Source organism: Sciurus vulgaris, assembly GCF_902686455.1.
Source record: "Sciurus vulgaris genome assembly, chromosome: 6".
Taxonomy (NCBI): Eukaryota; Metazoa; Chordata; class Mammalia; order Rodentia; family Sciuridae; genus Sciurus; species Sciurus vulgaris.
The window spans coordinates 117296691-117322365 of NC_136466.1; positions in this window are offsets into that span (position 1 = coordinate 117296691).

Consider the following 25675-nt stretch of genomic DNA (forward strand, 5'->3'; position numbering starts at 1 on the left):
GAGCACTAATTTCCAGAATATATAAAGAACTCAAAAAATTCTACACTAAGAATACAAATAACCCAATCAACAAATGGGCTAAGGAAATGAATAGACACTTCACAGAAGAAGATCTACAAGCAATCAACAGATATATGAAAAAATGTTCAACATCTTTAGTAATAAGAGAAATGCAAATCAAAACTACACTAAGATTCCATTTCACCCCAATTAGAATGGCAATTATCAAGAACACAAGCAACAATAGGTGTTGGAGAGGATGTGGGGAAAAAGGTACACTCATACATTGCTGGTGGGACTGCAAATTAGTGTAGCCACTCTGGAAAGCAGTGTGGAGATTCCTTAGAAAACTTGGAATGGACCTACCATTTGACCCAGCTATCCCACTCCTTGGCCTATACCCAAAGGACTTAAAATCAGCATACTACAGTGATGCAGCCACATCAGTGTTCATAGCAGCTCAATTCACAATAGCCAGACTATGGAACCAAACTAGATGCCCTTCAATTGATGAATGGATAAAGAAACTGTGATATATATATTCCATTATATATATATACACAATGGAATATTACTCAGCTATAAAGAATAAAATTATAGCATTTGCAGGCAAATGGATGAAATTGGAGAATATCATGCTAAGTGAGATAAGCCAATCTCAAAAATCCAAAAGAGGAATGATCTCACTGATAAGCGAATGATGACACTTAATGGGAGGTGGGAGTGGGACAAGAATGGAGGAAGGAGGGACTGCATAGAGGGAAAAGAGAGGTGGGAGGGGTGGGGGGAAGGAAAAAAATAATAGAATGAATCAAACATCATTACTCTATGTAAATTTATGAATATGTAAATGGAATGTTGTTACTCCATGTACAAACAGAAACAATATGTATCCCATTTGTTTACAATAAAAATAAATTAAAAAAAAAAAGGAAATTAAACCTCTATCTCTCACCCTGCACAAAACTTAACTCAAAATGGATCAAAGATGTAGGAATTAGACCTGAGACCCTTCACCAAATAGAAGAAAAAGTAGGCCCAAATCTCCATTGCATTGGCTTAGGACCAGACTTCCTTAACAAGACCCCCATAGCGAAAGAAATAAAAGCAAGAATCAATAAATGGGATAGAGTCAAACTAAAAAGTTTTTTCTCAGCACAGGAAACAATCAATAATGTAAAAAGAGAGCTTACAGAGTGGGAGAAAATCTTTTCCACACACACTTCAGACAGAGCACTAATCTCCAAAGTTTATAAAGAACTTAAAAAACTTTACACCAAAAATACGAAGAACCCAATCAATAAATGGGCCAAGGAACTGGACAGATACTTTACAGAAGAAGACATACAGACAATTAATAAATATATGAAAAAGTGTTCAACATCTGTAGTAATTAGAAAAATGAAAATGAAAAACAATCCTAAGATTTCATCTTACTCCAATTAGAATGGCTATTATCAAGAATACAAGCAATAATAGGCGTTGCTATGGATGTGGGGGAAAAGACAAACTTTTACATTGCTGATGGAGTTGCAAATTGGAGCAGTCACTCTGGAAAGCAGTGTGGAGATTCTTCAGAAAACTTGGAATGGACCCACCTTTTGATCCAGTTATCTCACTTCTTGGTTTATATCCAAAAGACTGCATACTACAGTAACACAGCCACATTAATGTTTATAGAAGCTCAATTTACAATAGCTAGATTGTAGAACCAACTTAGATGCCCTTCAATAGATGAATGTATAAAGAAACTGGGGTATATATACACAATGGAATATTATTCAGTCATAAAGAAGAATAAAACTATGACGTTTGCAGGTAAATGGATGGAATTGGAGAATATCGTGCTAAGTGAAAAAGGACAATCCCAAGAACCCAACGGCTGAATGTTTTCTCTGATAAGTGGATAAAGATACATAATGGGAGCAGACAGGTAGGGGTAAGAGAAGAATAAAGGAACTTTGGATTGTGTAGAAGGAAATGAGAGGGAAGAGGGGCCAGGGGTATGAAAGATGGTGGAATGAGACAGACATCATTACCCTATGTATATGTATGATTACACGAACAGTGTGAATCTACATTGTGTAAAACCATAGAAGCAAATTTAAAAAAAGGTCAGAGAAGAGGTTTGAGCAAAAGGTTTAAGTTAGGCATCCAACATTTCATGTAAGACAAAGGTATAGGTGAAAAATTCCAGGAAGAGCATACGGAGCAAGAAAAGATGAGACCTCAACATGGAAACCTCAAGATATTAATAGTTAAGGGTTGGACCCAGGAAAGCAGCAGCCTAAGAGAATAGCAACCTTGACAAGGTAAGAGAGAAACAGTTGGTGGTACCATGGAAGCCACAGCAGGGGAATGACTTTCTAGCACAAGGAATCAGCAGCAGTGTCAAATTTTAAGTAAAATAAGGAGGGGGAAGCGTCCAATCGATTTGCCAGCAAGGAGGTAACTGGTGTGTAGGAAGATTATCAGAGGAATGGTGGGACTAGCAGCCAGATGCAGGAGGCTAGGAGGCAAAGAGGTGTGAGGACACAGAGGTTCAGCCAAGTCCCATGGTGCTCAGCAACGCTGCACATGAGACTTTCCTGCAGACCTTTGAGCACTACTGATTTCTGGGCCCAGCACACAGAATTCAGATACAACTCAACTAGAGTAAATTTGTATGATGTATCAGTTTACCATCGCTGCTATAACAATTTGCCACAAATTTAGTGACTTAAAACAACACGAGTTTATTAGATCACAGCTTTCTAGACCAGAAGTCCAAGGGGCATCTCACAGGGAAAATTCCATGCATCAGCTGCACCATGGGCCTTTCCCGAGACCAAAGGCAGAATCCATTTCCCTACCTTTTCAGCTTCTAAAGAACCTTTCCTCCATATTCCAAGCCAGGAACGTTGAATCTCTATGGACCTTTGTGTCATAATTACATCTCTCTCTGACTCTCTTCTTCTGTCTCCCCTCCCATTTTTAAGGACCATTGTGATTACACTTAGGGCCTGTTACACACCTTTATTTTATTTTATTTTATTTTTTCTTTTTTTGGTAGTACCAGGGATAGCTCTTAGGATAATCTCCCACCTCAAGATCCTTAACTTAATCACTCAAAAGATGACAGATTGATGTTAGGATGTTATCTTAGTCCATTCTCTATTGTTAATAAAAATACCACAGACAGGGTAAGTTTTAGAGAAAAGAAATTCAGTTTGGCTCACTGGCTAAGTTTTAAAGAAAAAGAGGCTTATTTTGATTTATGGTTCTGGAGGTCCAAGGTCTAGGGCTTGCATCTGGTGATGGTTGGCAGAGTCCTGAAGTGGCTGGCGCAGGGTGAGACAGGTGGCATATGTGTCTGTGTTTGTGTGTGTGTCTTCCATCTCCCTCCTGCTTCTTATAGTCAAAGTATATCAAGGGCTTCCCCTTGATAGCTTGATCTAACCCTAATTGATTCCCAAAGACCCCATCTCCAAACACCATAGCTGGATTAAGTTTCCACCCTCTTCATATTTCACAATAGGGATTAAACTTCAAAATGAGTTTTGAAGAGGACAAACCATAGCAATTGTAGACATATTTGGAAGGTCATTATTCTGCCTTATACACAAGTAAAATCCTAAACGCTCCTTTTGTTTCCTCTGAAAAGAAGGACTAAGCAACACTTGAAGGAAAGAGGGTATAACAATGGGGCTGATAAATTTTTCGATTGGTTTTGTTCTACATGATAGGGTATGTAGATGCTTGTAATCCCAGCAGCTTGGGAGGCTGAGGCAGGAGGATCACAAGTTCAAAACTAGCCTCAGCAACTTAGCGAGACACTGTCTCAAATAAAAATTAAAAAATAAAAAAGGGATGGGGATGTGACTCAGTGGTTGCATGTCTCTAGGTTCAATCCTTCATACCACAAAAAAAAAAAAAAGAGAGAGAGAGAGAGAGAAATAATGTAGACAAGCATTTCAATCCCTAGCTCCATTTTCAGTGAAGTCTTAATAGTGAAATTATGTTGGAGAAGAACAATTTTTATTTGACACTCTCTAAAGCTTGCCCAGAGCTAACTCTTCTCCCCCTTCTTCCCTTATTTGAAACATGACATATTGTAGAAGTTTCCAAACCCATAGTTATAATTAAAAAGACGAGCAAAAGATATGCAGTCGCATGCTCAAGGTGAGCCTCAAGATATCCAAACCTAGATTTATAGAAAATGAGCTTTTCAGAGGCTGAAACTGAAGAGGCTAATCTGAAATGAAACTCAATTTTCTCCAACACAGCGGCCTGAGGTTACTTAGACGGGTCTTTTGTCAGCACGGGGGCCTCAGAAATGAAAGAGTGCAGGGATGATCAAATGCCAAGATTGCCATATTGTGCAGGGACGGCGAGCATGTGTTTTCGTTGGAAGGAGGGAGAGTGTTCAATTAATCCTGAAATGTTTGCAAAAACAAATGATGGGCAAAAAGAAAACTCAACTTGAAAGGGGTGTGAGTCTTTATGAAGGAACCATCTCCACCAGTCTGGCAGCTATAAAATAAACATGTCAGCAGCCAGGCCAGAGCATGGATAATTAGGAACGAGGAGCAGCACGTGGATAGTTTTCATTAAAACCAAGGCAGCACAACAGATGAGCAGGCCTCAGTGGCCTGGCACCATGGGCTCAGAGGAGACGGGGCCATGCTTCCCAGCCTTGCTGGCGCCCAGGGCCCAGCCATTTCCCCTTCAAATGGAGGCCAGGATAGGAAGGTGTGTGTTTAGACTGTGCAAGCATCTGTCGTCACCTCAGTCTCTGGCCAGCAACAGGGAACACAGGGATAAATTAATTAAGCCCCTGGGGCATCCCACAGACCTGTCAGAGTGAGGGGCTTCCTCGCTGCTTGTCACCCTTTCTTCATTCTGGCCACTCCCAGGATTGCAGACTATTTGACCCCTGCCATAAAGAGCAGAAAGTACCACCCAGAATACTTACATTCCTTTTAAGCAATTGCCTCATTATTGCATTTTAAGAACTGAATATTGGTGTAATTCAGTTAAGGCAGAGTGCTGACCTATGCAGAAAGAAGGCGGGGTTTACGAGGGCACGGCTGCTACTGTCCCTGTGGTCGAGCCTGGGTCATGAAATAACCATGCCGTGGCAGCCAGACTTGTGTCTGCCTGACAGGAAAACACCAGTTTGATGACAATGATGCAGGCAATTCCCCAAGGCAGGTCACTTAATAACTGCTCTGCATCGACCCAATAGAATATCTGATTTGTGTGGCTGTAAAAGCCACTGTCAGCTGCTGGATTAAGGTAAACATAGTGGAACTGACATAGTCAAATATAAGGAAAGTCAAAATAGTCTGAGGCTTCCACACTGCCTTTCCCTGCCTCCTGCTGCCTGTCTTCTAAAAGAATCTGGACACACTAAGAGTGGTGGATCTGTGTCCAACAGTTCCCTTTCCTGCTGTCCGCTCACTCTGCTACACCACTTCCTGCTCCTCCAGAACCTCTTCTCACTACTCAGCAGAGCTTCCTTTTCTGTGTCTAGATTTTCCAGCATTGCTACTCTACTCCACTCCTCCCTAGGCAGAGCTGGATCGGGGAAGACAGGACCCCGTTTGACAGGACCATGTTTTGACTGGCGAGTTCAGTCCCAGCTGACCATTTCTTTGCTAGTGCATCTGCCCTCAGGCAGCCTGCCTCAGCACGTGCCACTCCCAGTGAGGTGCTCTCTTCAAAGGCATAAATTGTTCCCAGAAGTCTGTATCTTAGAAGCTGTAGCACTCAAGGCAAACCCAAGTTTAAAAAAAAGTGAAAGATTTTGGGACCAAAGGCAACTGGGCAACTTTGTGTACAGGAGGGTCAATAATTGATTCAAAGATAGTCTAATAAGGAAAAAGATGATGTCAAGTTTAAAAAGCTGAGTTAGAGATGCCTGTGGGACCCTGAGCAAAAAGTCATCCTGGAAACCTTCAAGAATGGTCAAAGACAAAACCTAAGATTTGAGAATCATGAGTCGGCTTTCCATCATTGTGACAAAATACCTGAGGTAAACCACTTAAAGGGAAGAAAGATTTATCTTTGACTCATGGTTTCAGAGGTATTAATCCATGGTCACTTTGGTTTCCTTGTTTCTGGTCCTGTGGTGAGGCAGAGCATCATGGCAAGGATCTTGTGCCAGCCAGGGACAAGATATACCCTTCCAGGGCACACCCCCAGTGACCCACTTCCTCCAATGAAGATTTAGATTCTAAAGCTTCTATTTCCACCCAGTGAAACCACTCGATTAGGAATCCATCGATGGATTCATTCACTGATGAGGTTAAAGCCCTCATGATCCAACCACCTCTGAACATGGCTGCAATGGGGACCAAGCCACCTGAGTCTTTGGGAGATGTTCCAAATCAAACCATAAAAAGAATCACCTACTTTCACAAGCTAATATGAAACCCTGGCTTGCTTTCTAGTGATTGGTGTCTGTTGTATCTTTTTCCATCCCTTTATTTTCAGCCTTTGTTCTTTCATCGTTGTTTAGTTCTGTTTGTTGGTGGTGGTAATGGTGGTGCTGGGCATCAAAACCAGGGCCTCACATGTACTAGACAAGTGCTCTGTCTCTGAGCTACTCTCCCAACCCTCTTTGTTTAAGTACAGTTCTTATATGAAACATATAGCCTGCCTTTATGCCTTTAAAGTCGAATCAAATAATCTACCTTTTAATAGGTGAATTTAATCTTTCTACATTTATTCTGGCCATTGATCAAGTTGGAGTCATTTTTATCACTCTATTTTGTGTTTCTGCTTTCCATCCTTTATCTTGGCTGCTTATCTCTTTGGTTGAATTGATAATTTCCTATATTTCTTTCCCCCCTGCCTCTGCTGGCTTGCAATCCATAAATTTTGTTTATCTTCTTTTGGTGTTTATCTTTACATTTTTAACATAAACATTCAACCATAAATTTTCTCACAAGGTCTAAATATATTCATTATTTCCATATTCCTCCAGTACATGAAAAGAAACTCACCCACTTTACAAGAACATTGACTAGCTCCTTTCTCCATCTGGTTACTCATCTTTTTTAACCCTGATATTTTCAACACAAAAAAATAATTTTAATTATTTTTATACAAATTGCTAAATATAGCAAAATGTATAAAAAATTATTTGTATACTCACAGTATTTCTTGTAACCCAGCCTTCTCTCTGGACTCAAATTTCATTCTTGCAAAAGATTATTTTTAACCATTTCTGAGGATGCTAAATTCTTTTAACTCTGCAATGCTAACAATTTTATTATTTTTCTCTCACTCTTAAATGATAGCTTAATCCTTTAGGTCTCAATTTTCCAATTCTGCAAATATTTCAACAAAATTGACACAGGTGCATTAAAATAGGTTGGAAATAATCTAGAGCTTATATATTATATTAATATTAATTAATATGATTCTATTATAATTGCTAAACAAAATTATATTCTTATTATTAGATAATTATATACTATAAATTATACTTAAGTCTTTACATATTCAATACCTGAACAATGGGATGAAAAGGGTTAAATGACTATAAAATATGAGGTTGGCTATTCCTTTCCCGGAACCTTCAGGAGATTGATGCACTCTCTTCTGGCACATACTGTTGCTGATGAGAAGTCTGCTGTTGATCTTTCTGGTTACTCTGTGTAGATAAAGCAGCTTTAACTTCTGGCAACTTTCAAGAGCCTTTTTTGCTTGTCCTCAGTATTTTGCAGTTTCCCCACAGTGTGTCTCAGCATGGTTTTACTTTTGTTGACCTTGCTTCTTTCTCAGGATGCACTTTCAGTCAAGAATCATCTTTCTTTGATTCAAGAATATCCTCAGCTATAATGTATTTCAAATATTGAAATATTGTTCATCATGTTCTTCTGGAACCCCGTTTAGATGTCTATTGGAGTTTCTTTGTCAGTACCTCCTAAATGCACTTTCAGGTTAAAAATAAAAAATCTTGACTCACTATGTTGCACTCTGGTGAACTTCTTAATACTATATTTTAATTTGTTCATTCCCTGTTTGGTTATGACTAGTTTATAGTTTATTCTATCAACTGAGTTTTAAATTTTTCAATTATATTTTTTTCCATTTCCAACATTCTAGTTTAATCTTGTTTATAGCCACCTCTTATTGTTTCATTTCTCTGTTTTGCAGTTTCATGTTTTATTATGGATATTGGTTTCTCACTTAGCTTTTTAAATACCCTGAGCATTACTATGAAAATTTTATAGAATTGTTTTATGAAATTATTTTTATTTGCTATGAATTTTTTCTAATTGTTCATTATATTGACTATCTTTTTTAGCATTAAATTTCACCTGTGTGAGTTCTGGGATTTTCATTTGCATTTAATTGTCTATTTTTTAATTTTGTTTGTAACATTCTTCTTTCTATCTCATAATTACTTCCTCTTGAATCCTTGTTTCTTAAATCCAAAACTAGTTTTCGTATGTGATTTGTAGCTTCTGTCTCAGGGTGATACTCCTGTCCAGTCATCAGCTCAGCAGATTGTCATGAGATTGTCCCCAAGCCCAGAGCTTCCAGGGTAGCCCTATAGCCCCTTAACAGCTGAGAGTAGATGAAAAATTTTTCAACTTTCTTTTATGAGGAGGGGAACACTATTTAAAACAGTGACTCTGATCTTGCCTATCTTGCCTCAAGCATATTTATCTCACAATAATTCAACATCCATTCACCTGTGCCTGACTTTCCTCAGAGGTCAGTAGCCTGTAATCTCAGCCTGGCTTGTAACTTTTTTTGCTGGTCATTTTGGGTTCATGGTAATGGTTTTTTTGCTTTTAGGTTGTCCCATATCTTTTTCATTTTATCTTTTGACATTTTATCTCTATTTTCATGTATTTTAAACACATTAAATGAATCAAAGCATAAGTTTACAAAGCCATTATGATTAGAATGTGGAAACTGGGTGTAGATGAGAACTGGAGTCCAGGACGCAAGTATCCAAGGTATCCTGCAGCCTCTTATCCCCAGGAAGCAGAGTTTTGTGAATCTCAGAGTCATGGGAATTGGCAGGGATCTGGTCTCACCAAGTCCCTTAGGAAAGTCTCTAAAATAACCAAGACCAATGGAGAAGAGAAGCCTCTGACCAGAAAATTAGAAGGTATCATATTTCAGAAAAATGAGGACAGATTTCTGGTAGCAATAGGTGATAAAACACTAGTCCTTTCAGTTTCATAGGTCAAGTATGAAAGACACTCCTACAAGCACAAAACACTACAAAGGCTATCTATTTCCTTTATGATAGAAAAAATATTTCTGCATTCCCTTTAATATACATGTGTAGATCCGTGCCTTCCGAGGCTAACAGAATTGTCACAGTTTGGATTCTCCAGAAGCCAACTTTAAACAAAGATTAACATACAGGCGGTGTTATGGTTTGGATATGGTTTAAACGTGCTCTCCAAGGATTCATGTGTTGGGAGCTTCATCCTCAGTGTGGTGAAATTGGGAGGTGGTGTGGAACCTTGAATAAGTGGGGCCTAGTGGAAGATGATTAAGATCATTGGGGGTGCTGCCCTCAGAATACTGCCTCATAGACTGAATTGTTATCAAACAACACCCCCTTGCTCTGGTGTCCTGCCTTGCCACGTGATCTCTTCCTCACACATCTGCTTCTGCCATGATGTAATGCACTTAAGCAGACCCTTGCAAGAGCCCATGACATGCTATTTGGACATTCAGCCTCCCAAACTGTGAACTAAACAAACTTTCTTTCTTTATAAATTACCCAGCCTGAGGTATATTTTATAGTAATGGAAAACAGACAAGTACAGAAAACTTATTAGGGAGTTCACTTGGAACCAACCACCGTGGAAAGAAGGAGAAGGAATCAGGATTGTACAGGCAGAAAAGCTGACCTGTGCCACAGGTCCAACAGCAGCTTTGACCAACTCCCCTGGGAACCCAAGGGCCCAGGACAGTTATTACATGTTGGGCTTAAACAACTGGTCTTTATACCCTATTAAAATCAGTCACTGGATATCAGTGCTCCAGGGACAGCCATGGCCTTGGGTGAGGCAGCAATCGACTAGTTAATTCTTAATGTGGGGTTTTGTGTATGAATAAATACAACTGTAAAAATTCTGTCAGACCTTTTTTTTTTTTTCTAATTTTGGAATCAATTTTTTTCTCAAGTCTCAGACATTTTCAGAGACCCTTTAAAAATCCCATGGACCATAGCGTAATGCCTGTGGGAACTAATGGTTAAAACAGTTCTGTCTGATCCTAGGGGAAAGAAGCAATAACCATGTCAAAGCTGTCCTATTCTTCTGTGCCCAGACATATGGCAGCCAGTGTTGGGGAGGGCATGGAAGAAGCTATGTGTCTGCCTATGCTGATTTCCCACAAACTCCTTTCTAGCGCATCTTGGGCCCTAAAAGGGCTGCATATATAGAGCAGAAGCCCTAGGAGCTATGCTCCTTATTTTGAAAGAGAGAGGTGAAGTGGTCAGTAATCGCACTGGCAAGGTAGAGCAGTTAATTGGTGTCATGCGTAAACTGCTTCAATTCTCCTTCATCACTACATAAAAACCCAGGCACCTTCTAGTGCTATCAGAGGTAAAGAGAAGATAAGAGTGTCCCAGCCTTTCCATACACAAAGCCAACCTATACACATACTCCCAGAGAATGTTTTATCTAATTTGTATACTAAGAACTGATTCATGCCCCCCCAAACCACCACATTCATGTTTGAGGCCCTGACCCATAATGTCACTATATTTGAAGTCAGGATCTATAACAAAATAATAAAGGTTAAGTGAAGTCATAAGGGTGGGGCCTTAATATGATAGAATGGCTGTCTTTATAAGAAGAGGAAGAGGCACCAGATTTCTCTATCTCCTCGCTATCCAGGTTCTCGCCCTCTCTCCAATTCACTTTTGTGCTTAGAGATGCCAAGAAGTACCTTCACCAGATACAAATCTTTATCTTAGACTTTAACCTCCAAAATTATGAGAAAGTAAGTTTCTTTTGTTCAAAATGTGATAAGTATATTCATCTTGTCTTAGATTCATTCTGTTTTAAATACCACTAAAGACATTTCTATTTTGTTGGTTGATACAGTTCTTGCAGTAATTTTAAGAACAGATTCTCAAGATAAAATTCTGGTTGGGGTGGCTCACCTGTCAGTACATGAATACAGTGATGATCTTCTTGCAAACAGAAGTAATACGTGACACACAGTGGCAACATACTTACTTAAGTCATCACTTAAAGAGTGCTTGGGATAATGTGCCAGTTAAGATAAGGCTTTGGGAAAGCTCAACTCAACTGATGTAAGCTGTTAGTTGGACCCTGCTTCTCAAGGTGCTGAGAGCTTATAGAAAGGAAGCTAGCCACTCAGGCATGGATGCAGAACCAGTGGGCTTCTTTGATATCTTTGAAAGCATCTGTTATTTCTAGTAGCCACTTGGTAGACATAGCTGAAGATTTGGCCCCAAATCTAATTGTGCATGTTGCAGAATTGCATTGTAAACAGAACACAAAATGTCGCCATGTCTCCTATGTTAACATCGGGGCACTTAGTTGAGAAGATGTGGGATCCTGAGCCTTGGGAGGGGAAATTTGAGGATGCTTAGAAGCTTGAACTGACAACTCCCCCTGAATCCTCTTTTTTTGTGGAAGCAGTCTCCCCTTCCCTTTCTGCAGAAGCTAGGCTTCCTAGCTGAAAGTCCCTGTAGTATAATGATCTCAGCTTAGGCAGCCTCTTGCGATGGGATACTACTCTCCTCAAGACCCACTCCTACAAGTTCTGGACCCATATATAGAATCAGATACCACTGTACACTAGGGGGGAATTTTCAGTGGCTATTCTGGGAAATGTAAGATGTTCTAATTCACATGAGCAGGAACCTGGAGAACAGATGTGTGAGCAAATTCTAAGGGTGATAGCAGTTAAGAATAGAAAATAAGTTGAGGCTGAATTTATCAATAAAGATACACCTACTCAAGATTCCAGGCTTGATGTTCTAGCTCACGCAACTGGAAATAGTTCCAATCGTTTCTTGATTGGTTGACTGAACTTTGGACTCAGCTGCCTACATTGAATTACATCAAGATGCCCAAACTTCCCTGCTATAATGAGCTCTGTGTACTTCGGTCAGCACCACTGACCATGGATTCAGGGAATGCCTCATTTATCATCATGATGCCTCACACATTGCTCTGAGCAAGTGAGACATTCTATGGTAAAAGAAATGCATCAATCTCATGCTCATGGAAATCTCTGGCTTTAGGATATAGCACCATTGCCCAGAAGAAGCTAGTCTGATAGAATGACTTGTTGCAGACTCACTGACAGTGCCAGATGAGAGAAAACAGCCCATGACTTTGGGGACTAATGCTATAGGATCTAATATAAGCTTTAAACTGCAACGGATGTTTGGTGCTTTTTCCAATGTAGCCAGAAAGCACGGACCTGGGGACCAAGGGGGTAAGAACCAGCCCTTTTCACCTATTCTCAGAGTTCACTTTCTGTTCCTGCAATCTTGGACCTGTCCCTAAGGAAGGACTTCTTCCACATGAGGTAGAAGAGGAAATTGCCATCCACCTACTTGAAGTCCTTTGTGTCACTGCATCGACATGCAGAGAAAAGATTGATTTCAATTATCAAGGGAAAAATGAATTGTGGTAACACAATGAAGACAAGGAAACCATCACTGGGGACAATCTGAGATGCCCCTTAACCTCCAATAAAGATCAATAGAAGATTATAACAATCCATTAAGGGCATGGCCACTGAAAACTCAGAGCCTCTAGAAATTTTGATTTTAGTTACCCTGAAATCAAAGCACCCTATGTCAAGCACCCTGACCAGGTGGAGTATGGGTTACAGGAACAGTGACAAGGAACAGGTGGTAGAAGGAGAGAGTGATAAGTATCAACTATAGTGTCATGATCATATATAAGATATAAGGACTCTAGCAGCTATTAATATTTTATTAGAACTATATTATTCAATTCTTTCTTTCTCCATTATTTTTTATGATCAGTATTGGAAGTGTTTAACTTTAAAACTTTGTCAATAGGCCCAGACTATAAGAAGTCACATCCAGACCTTTGGGAAGGAGGATATCAACACTCAAAATGGAGAGGACAACTGAAAGGACCTTGGCTCTTCCCTTGTTGGGAGAAGGTGAGAATACTTCAATTCGTGTGACATGTGCCTTGTGAGGAAAATGAGAACAGATGCCAAGTTGCAAAAGGGGTTGACTATGTAGGCCACTCCCTGACTGTATATCCATTCTCTGATTCCCTTTTGCTCTGTTCTGGGAACTCCATTTCTCAGGCTCTCTTTTCTTCTGAATTCTGAATAGATATGGCCAATAGGAGGTGATAGAGGAGGACTGGAAGTCAAAAGGAGAAGAAAAGTCTCACTCTGCCTCTGATGGCATCTCTGGTAGTGGCTAAAATCCTTCCATGGCTTCAGCTCCAAGCTTACAGTAAATGACCCTACACCTGGCCTTTGAAAATAATGTCTCCTTAGCTTGTCTCACCAATGGAGGGGCACTGCTCACCTTTGTAATCACTGGCGAGCAGTCACTCCTCATCATCAAATAATGGGCATTTCAATTGTTTCCACTTTGGGCAGTCATGAATAATGCCACTATGAACATCTGTGTGTAAGTTTTTGTATGGACATGTTTCCAGTACTTGGGTATATTTTTGGGGGTCATAGGGTGGCTCTCCATTTAACTTTTTGAATGTTTTCCAACTCAGTTGTACAATTTTATATTGCTAATTCATTCTTTTTAATAACTATACAAAATTCCACAATATGGCAATGTGGATGTTCTATAATTAAGTTAACCTTTCTGCTTTTGGAATACATTTAGGTTTTCTCCATTCTTTTCATGCTTACAACGAATTATGAGCATTTATGAATGCATACTTAATATACCCTCATAGGGATTCTTGGATATAAAATTACTATGTCAAAGGATAAGTTTTTGCTCTGAATGTATGCCAAAGTACCCCCAAAAGGTTGTTACTAATCTGTATTCGTACAATTGCATGTAAGTCAGATTTTCCCATAGCCTGATTAACCTTAGACACCTTTAGATAATTTTTGCTTTTGCCAATTTGTCAAGTAAAAACTTTGTCTTCTTGTTTTAATTTCATTGTTCTGATCACTAGTAAGACTGAGCATCTTTTTAAATACTTGTATATTTATTGCCCAAACATAAATAGCTAAATTGGCTGATTTCTAGAATTCTTCACAGCTATAAAATTTGACTTACATGAATTATGTTTGGACAAGAAGTAATGATGACAATGATGATGACAGTGCCAACTGAAGCTGGAGCTGGCTTTGTGGAGCATGGGACTGTTTGTGTGCCACAGGCCCTCATGCTTACCAGTACCCTCCTGAGAGATTTAGGTTCTGATCCTGTCTCACATACTCATGTAAGGTTTTGGGTCATTTCCAGCCTCACTTTGTTAAATAGTAACATTCCCTATTGCACTAAATTATCCTAAAGTTCAAATAAGCAAACAGGTAAAACAGCATTGGGGGGAAAAATACAGTGATCTACATAAGAGCCAGTGTTATCATTTCTTCTCTCCCACATCTAGTAGTTAGAATTTCAGAAGACACATAACCTGGCCAGAAGTTGCTAGAAGTGCCTAAAAACCTTACTTCTCTACTTGATGAAAACAACTCTTCTTAGAAGCACACAGATTAGAAGAGCCACACTCCATCCCTGCTTCCCCATTCCAGAACTTGACACACCTGAGCTCCTGGACCTGTTTTAGACCTTCCTTCATCTTCCAAGATGAGAAAGCAATGTTAGGACCCTGACAGACTTTGTTGTTTCAGGTTAGTTTATTCCACTGTGTTTTCCTGTTGTTACAATTATGTGCTGAACTCCTCTGTACTTCCCCATAAATCAATTAAAAGTTGACTAAACTTGGAAGATGGCTGATGAGCTGGCTGTAGCTGTGTGCCAGAGGTAGTTCTGAGTGCATGCTTTCCAATCCATAATTAAGAACTGTGATGGGAAGTACCTAGGGGTTACGTTTCCCAGCCCTGTGACATCTACATGTAGCCATGTGACCTGTTTTGACTCACAGACTGTGAATTGGAATTGTGTGTGTCATTTCCTGACATGGGCTTTTTTAAAGTGGGGATACCTTCTTCATGTTCTCTTTGACCTTCTGCAAGCTGAATTCAGAAGGCTTTAGAGAATGAGCCATAAGATGGAAGGAGCATATTATGTATTAAATTTGTTAGTGTTGTTCTATTTGCCACCTACATATGCTCAGTTCTTGTTATGTCCCTGGATGACCACAATGGGGAAAGCTGACTTGCAGTGGCTATTAAAAAGAAGTGAGAAAGAAAATCCCATTACTTATTTTTGAGGTGTATTTGGTTCAGCAACTACCATTACTTTAACATCTTGCCTGAAAACATTTCACCAATATGACCATTTTAATAAGCTGGGTAATAGCAAAACCCATGACATTCCCAACAGCCAACTTCATTAGCGCCGAGAAATTTCTTCAAACAGGGAGCTCAATAAATTACCCTCATGTCATAGAAGAGCTTGGCTCTGCTATATCCAGCAATTCTCAGCATGTGCTTTGAAAAGCTCTGAAGCATGAGACACAGATGTTTTACAACAAATACGTATGTCGATTGTGTTACTGATAATTACCAAGAAGTATGAAAGATTCAAAGAAATATTTTAAGAGGATACAGTCTTGTTCACAAGCTCACAGTTTAAATGTGAAGGCAAAATGCTTATACTCCTTCAAGACCACACATCTGGGTTGTACCCAGAGTAGGTGCTCTAAGACTTTTAAAGACAGTGAAATCCTTTGCATTTGAGGGCAATGTGATAAAGCTTTATGGAAGAAATGGGCTTTGTGTTGAACCTTACGAGTTAGATGGAATTAAGAGACAGAATCATGTACAGAGATCAACAAAAGTTTAACTGGCAAGTTAAGTCACTGTTGTATTCTAGATAATCTAGAAAGTCTTAAATGCCAGGAGAAAAATCAGATATCACTAAAAAGGCAACTAGGAGTGGGCAATTTTAGGTTCCCCTCGAGTCCTAGAATTTTAGAGTTATCTGTATAATTTATCCATAGCAAACACCATACTGCTGTCTGCCCTTTCCAGAGACATTCAACGCCTTCCTTATTTTCCTGTGCCCTATTTCCATGGTCCTCAAGTTTTAGTTATTCTGTATCCATAATACCACTTCCATATTTTAATTTAATATTTTCTTTAAATCTACTTCTAATGAACTCCTAAGCCAAAATAAAAATAAAATCAATGATATTATAGGAAGGATATACATACTAGATTAAATCTTTTCTCTAATAATTAATCAAATAAATTCATACCCATTATAATTTTTAGCATTGTTCTGTTTGTCACCTACATATGCTCAGTTCCCATTAGCCATTTACAGATCATGCTTGGAAAAATATGATCCTACTCTGAACCATCACCCATGTCACACCTGGGTTCCCAGCTCACCTTTCCCCACATTCGCTCTCCCAGTTTGTTTGGTCCATTTTTTTGACTCAATAATTTATCGAAAAAGTAATGCTGCCACAGACAATTCTAAAATCTTAGTGGTTCAACAACAAAAAAGGTGTATATCTTGCTCACCACATAGGTGGGACAGCCCTCTTCCATCTATAATCTAAATCATGTAGAACAAAAGGCCCTTGGGGTCACCATAACAGAGAGAGAGAGAGAAGAGCTAGGAATCTTATAGGGTGACTGAAGGAACAGGCCTGGAAGTAGTCTGTGTCACATCTGCCCACAATCCACAGGCCATATGGTCCCAACTCAACTGCCTGGGAGATAGAAATGTAGCACATCCCCCAGGTATTTGTGAGTACTAAGGCTCTCTGCCATTGTAAAGAAGTACTATTGACTTAGAGACCCTCTGGGTCACTGCCCCAAAAACTGCCCCTCAGACAGGGCTGGGTGTCTGAGAATTAAAATCTCATATGCATCTGCTTAACTGGGCAGGTACTTTTATCAAAATGGTCATTAAGAAATTGAAACAACCCAGCCTGACATTTCTTCTCTCCATCTGTTCCTCATTAATATAAAGGGCAAATAGAGTTTTATAGTGTTTCTTTATTTTCACTGTACTTAACTTCCCCCTCTCATCCTCTAGATTAGAGTTGAAAATTAAAGCTTCATTTGTTTCCTATTGCTTATGGATGGAACAACTTACCACAAATTTAGTAGCTTAAGCAACACAAATTCTTCTTAAAGTTCCATCGTCACGAAACCCCAGATGAGATTTACTGGGCTCAAATCAAGGTGTCAGCACAGCTGCGTTCCTTTCTGGAGACTCCAGGGAGAATCTTTCCTGTGCCTGTCATGTCCACAGCCCATTTGTGCCAGAGCAGTGGGATAGGTTACTGAAAAGCTGAAGAAAGTGCCCAGAGATGGTGGGCAAGGCATAGGAGAAAAGCTTACCAGAGATCAGTGGCTACTCTGAGAAGAGTTCAGCAGAGACAGGCTGAACAGATAGCACCTCCTCCCTCAAGATGCTTCGCCAGGGTTTTGTCCAGGGGCAGCTGGCTGAACAGTGACACATATCCTTTCCAGGGTACCCTCAGTTCTGCACCAGTCACCATGGAGAGAGGGGTTTTGTACGTTAGGCTGCAGAAACAGTGGCATCATCGGCATTAGCCGGCTTCATTTGCCCTGTATGACCAGCATCCCAAGGAGCACCTGTGCATGTGCAAGAAAGTATACAAACTTGCCCTGGTTCCCAGTGTCCTTCAGGATAAGTGTATCTGGACATTTCGGCCCAGGCTCTCTCTCATTTTCCCTTAACTTGTCTGGGTTTTGGTGAACAGAAAGGAGGCATTCAGAGATATGATGTTTTACTGTCCCTTTTTCCATTAGTGGGTGATACATTCCTTCCAACATTCCTTGGCTTGTGCACCCTTCCATCTTCAAAGTCAGGGATGTTGCTACCTCTTTCTTACATCAGGCCACATAGACTGTGCCTCCTTCATCCACTTTTTAGGACCCTTGAGATTACACTGAGCCCCTTTGTATGATATACGATACTCACCACATCTCCAGGTCAACTGATCAGCAACTTCATCTGTGACTTTAATTCTCCTTTGTGTGTAACAACATATGCACAGGTCCTGGGAATTAGGACATACACATCCTTGGGAGACCATTTTTCTGCTTCAGAGGCCCTTAGGATATATCCAGTCCATGTTTCATTTGATCAGTCTAGTAGGGTTTTTTTCCTTTCCTAATATTTTTGAATTTTTTAAATTTAAATAATTTCAAATTAGGAGATTTTTTGCATTTTCAAAGCTACCCATGTCTAGCTGCTCTTGAAAATTCAGGAGACAAGGGCCAGGATTCCCTCATCAAAACAACTGGCTAACTCTGACTCCAGGTAGATGCAAGGGGAGGTCTGGATATAAGGGCAGGGTGGAGGGCAGGAGACCCAGCCGGGACACTGCGGGGCCAGCTGACCCGACTCTTGCTCCTTTCAGTCTCGACTTTCTGCTCAGGTGAGGCATCCATAGAGTGGCTCCTGACCCAGCTATGCAGCACCAGTGTGGTATGACTGTTCCTGCTGTGGATGGGGACACCCTGGGCCACTGCTGCACCCTGCTGGTGCTCAGCATCCTGCTCCAGGTGTTCCTCTTCTGCTCAGTGCCTGCCATGGGACACCCCAGGAGGGTAGAGACAGCCACAAGATGTCATCTGTCTGTACAGACCTCACCCGCAGCCCAGATCGCCCCACAGTGTCACCAGAATTATGAGGTCTCTAGAGTAGGACAGAAGCAGAACAAAAGCTGAATGTTACTACTTAGCAGCAATGTGGCTTTCGTGGGCAAGGTACCTACCCTCTTGGAGTCTTATGGCATTGTTGAGAGAGTTAAATGAAATAATGTATTGAAGCATATAGTGCAGTACCTGGTGTATTTTTGAGGCCCAAGTCATGGTAGAAGTTGTCACCATTGTAGATGTTCAGATGCCCCAAACACAACTGTCAGGAATTGAAGGCAAGATGGGGTGAACTGTGCTTTAACCCAGAAGGACACCTTGTGTTAAAGTTGTAGGCCAGTTTCTCACCACTTCCATCCAAGAGACTTCTGTTCTCTAAGCTAAGCAAAGTATATGTAGACTCAGTTGGAGACAAAGCAGGAGGTGGAAGAGCAAAATCAAAACCTTAAGGCTTCCTGGGGCTGGCTTGTGGCTCTGAGTTTAGGGAAGGCGTGGGTGCTAAACTCACTTTGATTTTGTACTTGGTTCTTGGGTGGCTACAGATGATCAAAGTGAGTATCACTCTTGTCTGCTGAAAAGGCAGGAGGGCAGTATGGTCTCTGCCTTTGGGAGTCCCTAGTCAGATGGAGGGGAAAATGTCTCTTTCCAAGAGGAATTAGGAAGATTGAATCCCCACATTGGATAAGAAAGCAGCACTCTGGCTTGGTCTGGAATTCTGATTTATCTCTTGCATGGAATAAGACAAAAGTCTAGGGCAGTTAGACAGTTATATCGACATCCATAGCCTGCCTAGAGGGACAGCTATTAAAAATTGGTACAGTCCTAGCCAGGTTCAGCGGTACAGGATTACTTGAGCTCAGGAGTTCAAGGCCAACCTAGCCAACATTGAGACTCCCATCTCTAAATAATTGGCAGGTGCTGAACTGTGGTTTCCCCTTTAAATGGGGCATTGGGCCTTCCAGGTGGTCATGACCTCTAGCACTGCCCTTTATCACACACTCCCAGTATACTTCAAGTTTATGGGACCTGCCTGGCTTCTTTAAATTTACAAACCTCGTACCAGGTATTTCACTAACCTCTGGATCTTCAGTGACAGCACTGGGCTTCAGACACTGTCCTTCTCTGTTGGCAGCACATTCCCCGGTTCAGAATTCTACCGTCTGCACACAGACATCATGAGAGCCCTTTCTTGTGATTCCAGAAGCAAATGGGCCCAGGGCTCATGGAGGGTGGTGGGAGGTTGTGGCTGGGTGACCTCAAGACCTTCTCAGGCCTCTGTGTCATAAATCTCCTCGAGAAGCAGGGACTTCAGTGCCTCCTGCACCAAGGGGCAAAGTTCTAATTTGCTATGTCTCCATCAACACCTGCCCCCTCTTTTTCTCTCTCTCCAGCCCTTGCTATGAGATCTTCTTTAATGAATTCCTTTACTTTGACAACAGACCTGTTTCTGGCTCCTATCCAAGCGGCGCACTAGCTTTCATTGTCCTCGTGGGCCTTGGTGAAGGGCATATCACTTTGTTTCACTTGCAAATGCTCGTAGATCCGACGTGGCATTAATAACACTGCAGGCCAGCCCTTCTGTCTTCATCAGCAGCGGCATCAGGAGCCTCGCTACGGATGATGAGCTGCCTCCGCTGCCAGGGAGGAGAACTCTTCATTACCCAGGTCAGGCTGAGGGGCCTCCTCTCCAAATACCTGAACATCACATTAGTCAGGCAGAATCTCTCCTGTCACAAAGCCTTCAACACTGACGGTGGGGAAAGGAGGAGATCTTCAAGATTTAAATGATGTTGAAACTCTTTCAATGGTCAGTCACAGGAGCAAGAAGCCAGGGTGTCACAAAAATCTAATGTGTCCCAGCTTCTGTCCTCTGGGTACCACCTCTGTGACTTTTGACATTTCTGCAGCATACCTGAAATTTTATTCATTTAATATTTTTCTTAAGTCGGTTATAGACAGATTTATTTAGATCCATCCTTGACAAGAATAGCCTTAAAATTAGAGTTTAGAGGTATTATTTGTGCTTTTACACATGTTAAAATTAGGATACTAATTTGATTAATTAAAATTTGAACATTTAACATTAAATAAGAAATGTTGATCCATCATTCTTCACAGTTCCGACAAGCAGATTCCAGGACACCAGACAAACAGGTTCCACGCCTCAGTGCCTTCGGCAGGTCAGCCTTCATGAGGGCTGTTTATTACTTCCCTGAATGAAACATATGCCAGTGTTTTCTCTTGAGTACCTCTTTTTAAAGTAAAATTAGAAAAGGAATTCAGGAATGCATGGAAGTGGGTGACTGTGTCAGCCCATGTGAGGTACCAGAACCCCAGAACCTCTTCCCCAAGAACTGAGAACTATTCCTCCTCAGCAAAGGGCCTCAACAGTATGGGGTGGGTCCCTGATGGCACCAAGACAGAAAGCAAGAAGCCAGATCTATAGTGGCCTCCCTGGTAGGGAGGGAAGACCCAGGGATCTGAGTGGGGCATTGTGGGAAAGTTGCTGGGGGTTCTGGGAAAGCTATGGAAGCAGGCACTGCTTAAGCAAGGTGCACAGTTCCTTTCTGGAAGAGATCAACATTCCAGGTGCTCTGTTTCAAAAGGCCCCCATTTAATGACCATAATTGAGACTGTTCTAAAACGGCCCATCTGTCGCCCATCTTTTATGAATATTTAATGATGTTTAGATTCTATTCACAGGGGATATGGTGATACAGAGCTGTTTTCCCACCATGAATCTGTCCCACTGAAAGATCAATGAATCCTAAATGTGAGGCACAAAAGGACAGTGGGACCATGGAGATACCCAGGACACCCGCCCTTTCAGAGCAGCTAGCTGCTTGGCTCTGGTGAGGAGCTACAGTTTTCGCTCCCCTTTGGTCCCTCAGTGCATCATCTCCAAATATGGCTGATGGGTAGCAGCTCTCAGTGGGAAGAATCAGAGTGGAGCAAGCTCTCCACCCTGCCATGTGGAGCCCAGGGCCTTCATCTCACAGCTGTCCACCACCTCTGCCTACTTTAGTTTCCAGCATGTTCTAAACACCCTTCTTCCTTCCTCATGCTCCTTCCTGCCTCTTCTGTAGAAAAAGTAAGGACAATATGTGGCAGGCAAGCTGCAGGTTGTCTAACAGGCATGTCATAAGCATTAAGACTTTCAACTGAATGTTAAGATCTATATTATTATAAGGGATCAATATCCCTTTAGACTCACATTCAGGGAATACTTCATCAATTCAGGGGTTATCACCTATACATACTTACCAACAATTATGAAAAACATTTCCTTCCCTTCCCTTCCCTTCCCTTCCTTTCCTTCCTTCCTTCCTCCCTCCCTCCTCCTTTCCCTTCCCTTCCCTACCTTCCCTTCCCTTTTTTCTTTCCTTTCCTTTTTTCTGTAAATTTCCCCACTTCATGGGCTGTTATTCAAATGGTAGCATCATATTCATGTAAGGAAGTCCCTGAATTTTCTCACTTAATAACATACACTGGAGCTGTTCCATGCTAGATCTACAGAAGCAGGTCTCCCTCAGTTCTGTTAACGGCTGCAAAGTGTGGCATTGTAAGATTTACCTTAATTTATTCCATCAGTCTGATATCCATGGACATTTGGGTTGTTTCCAAACTTTTATATTTCACATAAGGCTCCAGTGAACATTTTTTGACACATCTTCAACCACCTGTATGAGGATAACATCCCAGAACTGGAATTGCTGGGTCAAAGGGTAAACTCATTTGACATCTGGATATAGTTATCTATAGTAGGTAAGTTAAAATCATAAGGCAGATCTTCTGACAACTTACAGAACTGTCCTCTAAAAATTGACAGGTGAGAGTGGTCAATCTTTTAGGAGTTGCTATGTAAACACCTTCCTTGCACCTCCCTCTCTTACCTTAGACATTTCAGTTTACAAAATTTTTGTTTCTTTGATGGTCTCCAATTTGAGGGGATGAATAGAATTTTCTGGAATAATTGAAATATTTGAAGTAGAAAAGATGGTAGAACTAATAAAAAATTAGATTGAAAGATCAACTTCCACCCAGCTTCTCCCAGTTGTTTTCTTCCCCATTCAATCCATGGCTGGCATACTGTAGGTACTCAGAAACTCTTGAAGAATCAAAGAAAAACACAGCGAGGGCAACTTGCTCAAGGAGCCTAGGCCAGTGTTTTAAGTTTTACCATTTTCATTTCCTTTCAGCTCTACCCTGATAAATCAGTGGCCCTTAAATCTATTAGATCAGTTTTACCACTGCATGTATGAATGGAGCCTATAGGTTTTGAATTTTCATTTTGAAAATCAATTATATGCTGATGATTTCAGTAACCAAGAGTGATAGGTTTATGGCCATATGCTGACATACTTTGGAGTCAGATCAAGATCATTCAGTTCTTAAATGCAGTATGATCTAGCAGAAAGGAGCTTGAGAGGCTCTGAGAATGAACTCGAGTTCAATCTGCTACCCAATAACTAACACACGAAGCTAGTAAACTGGCTGTGGCAACAACCCAGACCTTAGAAACAAGCAGACCAAGCCCCCAAACCTAAAATTTGTTATAAATTGAAATATTAAATATAAATATGATTAATACCTATGTAACCTGAAAATAACTGAACTTCCCCAAGGTTCAGTTTTCTTATATGTGACATAGGGATAAACTTGGGGAAGACAATCCAGGAGCTACGCTCATATTCACAATTCTATCTTCCTTGCAGCCTCCACTGTCAATTGGAAGGTAGGGGAAAAAACAAATTTAATCCAATCCAGTGGGAATCAGCTCAATTCAGTTTCTTCAGTTAATTCAGTCTCTTTCAGGTGATACTCAGTCTGTTAGTATTTTCGCCATTCTGTTCCTCCTTCCCACGATGACAGCTCCCTATGGGGAGTTCCCCGGGGAACTAAGACCCACCTGAGCCTCTCTGTACACTCTGCTGACTACTCTGGTCTCTTCTGCCTGATTGCAGGGTACCCTGTGGCTCTCCAATGACACCATCCAGTGATGGTGTCTGTCTCTCATGTTGTTTGCTCTCTTGGCCAAACCACAGCCTGAGGGCCTTCTCTGCTAACTTGGCCTCCATTGAGCCACGATGAAACTTGAAATCTTTTGTGACTTTCATTCAAGTCCCAGATTGAGCAGCTGGCCTTAACTGTAATTTCATCTACCCTAACTATTGTGAGCCCATCTTCTTATTCCATCTCCCCACAATCTCTCTAGCCTGACTCTAAGTACAAAATTCAGTTGTAACTAGCAAAACCCCTAAATAATAGTGGATTTAAAGCATGATGTTTATTCTCTTACTTGAAAAAAAATCAAAAACAAAATAAATAAAAAATTTAAAAATCCAGAGGAAGATAATCCAGGGTTTGTGTGGTGGCTTCATAAAGTCATTATAGATCCAGAGACCTATATGTTTGTGCTCTACTGGGCATACTTCTGTCTTTAAGATCAATTTGTGTTACAAGATAGCTGCTGAAGCTCCAGCCATTGTGTCCAGCTTGCCAATAAGAAATTATGGGATATAATAGAAAGAAGGATGGAAAGTGTCTCCCTCCTATGATAACTTTCTGTAAGAGACCTTTCCAGAAGTTCCACCCAAACTTTTGCTTATATTTCATTATCCACAGCTTATTTCTTTGGCCATTCCAGCTGCAAAGGGGGACCAGGAAAAGGTGTCTTTTGATTGGGTCAATAGAGGTATGAATAGTAAGGAGACATCTGATCATCACCACTGACCCCATTTACGATCTTGAAGGCTCAGACTTTCTCTCTGCCTCACAACTCAGCTGTCCATGTTGGAATTACCTCAGCAAGACTGTTTTTGCCTGCACCATGTTTTCACCATGAAATCTAAACTGGGTACCTCACCAACATCATCTCCGATTTCAACTTATACCTCAACCTAGCAGTGCTTTCCCACCCACCATAATAAACACACACACACACACCCTGGATTCCAGCCAAATGAAGCAAAGTCAGGGCCCATATGTTCCCACCACTTTCATCCCTTATTTAATTCCTTTTCTGCTTCCCATAGCTCCCAGGATGGAAAGATTAGGATTTCTACTTCCTCGTCCTTTCTGCATTTGACATTCCCATGTCACGTCCCATGATCCTCCCTACTTTCTTGGGAACAAAAATAGGGAAGAGAATGGCTACCAGAAACTATGGGGGGAGAAATTAAAATGCAATGGTGTAATATTTTGAAAATATTATTGCTGTCACAGCAATATTCTTTGTTATTTATGAAGCACATGGTAAGCACTACAAAGAGACCTTTTAAATGAGTAATGGGGTTGTTGTAGGGGTCAAAATGAGATAAAATACAGAAAGTTCTCACAACAATGTACAGTACATTGTACATGCTTAATAAGTGTTAGCCATTATAACTGTTATATAAATAATAAGACAGTCTGCCTCAGTCTTCCTCAGTTATTATTGCTGCCAAGCAAACGTGCCAAGTGGAACACAGACTTCATTTCACAAGGTGTCAGCCCTTGCTCTATTAAGGTTTTTGTTTTGCTTTGTTTTAAACCACATTTTCTAGAAAACAGGAAGAATTTTTTTTTTTCCTGAGGAAAAGAAGAACTTCTCAGAGACCTAACTTCTAATTAACTTTGTTCCTGGGTGTCGTGTAACGGTGGGTGAGTCACTGTTCGTGAGGGAAGGGGGCTAATTGGAAGAGGGAAGATTGATGAAGGTCAGCGTGGATGGCGACGTGGAATTATGGCTGGAGGCTGGGTCAGCCAGGGTCAGGCCTTTCCAAATGGCATCTCATCGTAGGACTCTAAATTACTTCTTACCCCTTGTGAGCCTCCACACTGTGTGTTGTTTGTGTAACGGGAGCTCAAGAGAGCATACGAGTTAAATAAGGCAAGATGAGAATTGATCTATTGACAATCAATCAGGAGGTTGGCTCAGCGAGTCTGA